The following is a 3,311-nucleotide window of genomic DNA, read 5'->3' on the forward strand; positions in this document are numbered from 1 at the left end:
TGGTTTGGGACAGATGTTAAATGTTCCATCCATCATCCAATATTGGCTTTGCTGCAGTTTAACTAAATTCATACTGGTACCAAAAATTATAAGCCTTTTGTCATTGTTTTCGTTGTCGTAAACTATAAATGGTTGTTTATTTAAAGTTATTATTTGGTTAGCAGTTAAATTTATATCCTGATATGTTCTGGGAGATGGTGTTGTAGAAGTAGTAGCTTTTTAAGTTCGTGCTATAGTTCTTTTTAAGGAGAGGATATTTGGCATTTGAGTTGTGGCAGTTTTGGGGATTTTAGGAATGGCTTCTTTTAAAATGACATTTGTTTGCTTTTGGGAACCTGTACTAGCTTCTTTTATATTTTCCAAAGCTGTTCTAACTTCTATTTCAGTAACATTAGGTGGATGATTGTGTTCCCTAGTATACAGTACTGTAGCTTCTTTAGTTGTTGCTCTGCCATAGCACTTGTTAGAATAATATTTACAACATTTCCAATTAACTTGCATGCCATATTGCTTTTTTTGTGTATAAGTGTAACCCATGTAGCATAGTAATAGTTTTCCTTTCTGGCTGGTCACAAATTCGGCTCCTTCGGTCATTTTGTACTTTGTATATCTATAAAATGTATATATAATAGTTAATGTCAAATTAAATGTGATAAATAATCTATGTTAGTGATAAGTAGGAATGTTTATACTTACGTGTTTTTGAATTTACAGCAAAATTAGGAGCTGCTTGCTTCTTTAGTTGGGGATAATTGTTTGTGATGTTGTTGTAGCTGTTATGAAAAACATGAAAGTAGTATATTATTAATTAATGTTTCGGTACATTTGCAATGTTAGAGCTCATTTCTACTACAAAAGTGTATCTTCATGATTCACATTGTGAAGATACTTACATATTTTTTTAGGTTGGTCTTTGCCAGTATAGTTGTTTCTTCAGCTTCTGGAGAGTAGTTTGTAGTGTTATCTTAAATAAAAAAGGAACATATGTATTAGAATAATCACCATGTTGGTATGTTTTTTAATAGATTATCTGGTAATTATGTTCTTTAATATACTTACTTTGTGATTATTATCTGTATTATTCAGAATGTGGAGTTCTGTATTATGTCTGTATATCTATTCGTTGTGTTTGCTCTGTAAATAAACAATATATAATAGAACATAATTAGAACAGTTCTAAATGTTTGTATTGTTTTTCCACATTTATTTCAGTTGCATAATACTTACGTAGTAAAATGTATTGGAGAAATAGTACTGATGTCCTTAGTTCATTAGTAGTGCAGTTTTCAGTAGTAGAATCTACAGAAAAAAAGAAATATGTGGGGCAAAAGTCATTATTTCTGTGTGTTTAGATTTATGTGCACATAATGAATCAATGTGAAATTACTTACATAGTTATTAGAATCTGTATTCCTAGGGTTTGTTCACAGTTATCTTGAGTAGAATATTCAGTACTCGTTGTATCTAAAAAAAATAGTTTCATATAATTATTTAGCATGTTAAGTAGTATGAATAGCAAAGGGGCACTGGGTATTTAGCAGGTAAGTAAGTAGTATTAGCAAATAATGCACTTTCTATTTTATTTACTTACTTAGAAGATGTGATAGTAGGTTGATAGTCTGGTTCTTCTAGTTGTTGTGCAGCAATTCGGATAGAGATGAATCTCCTTCAGTGACTTTTGGCAAGTAGTTTGTGCTTAGATTTTAATTGTTTATATAGGGGAGTGTCAGTAGTAATTACTTTGCTATTGGTTCATTTAAAAAATTAGGTTTGTGATTGGTTAGTTAGTATATTTGAATTTCAGTTGTGATTACTTTGTAATAGAAGTGAAAAACAAAAACAAATTATAAAATTATACAAAGTAGTATAGAATATTTTTATATGTGTAGGTGATATAATTATACCAATAGGATATTTTTGACAAATTAATAGTGTGTCTATAGTATTAATTTAAGTATTGTGTGTTTATTTAGATGTGAAAACATATAAAACGTTAATTAATTATGCAAACAGATGCATATAAAAAGTCGATATAGCTGATAATCCGATATTGAAGTGCACGATATTTTTGATGTCGATATTATAGTTAATGTCATTATTTTTTGTAGATAGCGATATTTTTGTTTTCCGATGTTAATGTAGTCGATATAAAAGTAAACGATGTTTTTGTATATCGATATTAAAAAATCGATATTTGTGTATATATCTAGTTAAGTATAGGAACCCGATATTTTTGATTTCGATATTTTTGCTCCGATATTTTTGTACGTCGATATTGTGAATCTCGATATTTTGTCAGACATTCTATTTTTGCATTTTTTTCCTGGATGTTTTTACTTTCAAAGTGTTTACTTTTGGAATTTAATTTCTTCATCAAGTTTCATTAGCTACTCCTCTTGAAATGCTTATTAATTATTTTATTAGAAATTATATTAAATATATTTTATATTTTGGGTTTAATTATTTAGACATACTCATGTTTTATTGTTGCTATATTATAGTAGTTTTAACCTTTGCTACATACAGTAATGTAACTATATTTTGTTGTTGTGGTTTAATTTAACGAGTTGTTCATAATAAGGGTGGGTGGAGTTATACAAGTGGGCGGAGTTCCTTGTCACACCTGTTTGTGTGACGATTCTGCCGTATTAGGTCGGAAATATCGCTCGAACTGCATTACACGGTCACGCATGGGCAGAGTCATCTTGTTTCTTACTCTGATAATTGTGCTGGGGCTTACTTTTTAATCGTTCTACAGTCTTTTCAATCATTGTTTCTGAAACTTTTTTCCAAACTGTTTTAGTTATTATATCACCCTTAGTTTTTCTATGTGTGTATTTTGTGTTTATTTATACTTTTTGGTGTTTTTGGTGAGTTTTGCACTTACTTCCTTCCCTCTTTTTCCTCTTTTCTATACTTTCTACATTTTCTCTCTACCACCCCAAAAAGGCGACAACAATGAGCTGCCTTCCTTGTGGAATGCAGTGCCAGGAAGGACTGTATCCCCAGGCCTTGTTTTCTGAGGTGGAGGTGGCAGTGCTTATTTTTTTTTCCAGTACCACCCTGGCAGCAGGTGCAGGCTGGGTCCGGGTACGGATTCCGGGAGTGCCAGAAGTGCTGGGCGAGGGTGCCCAGGCAGTGTATCACTTCTCTAGGGTCCGGTGCACCCATTATCAGCTGACGCACAGGTGGCCCAACATCCTGGATCGAGAGCAGGACCTGCTGGTCTTGCTAGGGGTTGGGGTGAAAGGGCTCAGTGAATAGCTCATTATTAATATTATTATTAGGTGTGTGTTCTACATTATTGCTAA

At 32.3% G+C, this 3,311-nt stretch overlaps 1 long non-coding RNA gene across 1 annotated transcript; it reads right to left on the reverse strand.

Annotated features, from left to right (window-relative positions):
* Window positions 1-537: 537 nt before the first annotated feature.
* On the reverse strand, window positions 538-1,040 carry LOC144824448 (uncharacterized). Its single transcript, XR_013608954.1, has 3 exons — window positions 894-1,040; window positions 697-773; window positions 538-610 (listed from the first exon to the last, which is right to left on the reverse strand). It is a non-coding gene; the product is annotated as an uncharacterized LOC144824448 (long non-coding RNA).
* Between the last annotated feature and the right edge of the window lie 2,271 nt (window positions 1,041-3,311).

Source organism: Lissotriton helveticus, chromosome 3_1, assembly GCF_964261635.1.
Source record: "Lissotriton helveticus chromosome 3_1, aLisHel1.1, whole genome shotgun sequence".
NCBI lineage: Eukaryota > Metazoa > Chordata > Amphibia > Caudata > Salamandridae > Lissotriton > Lissotriton helveticus.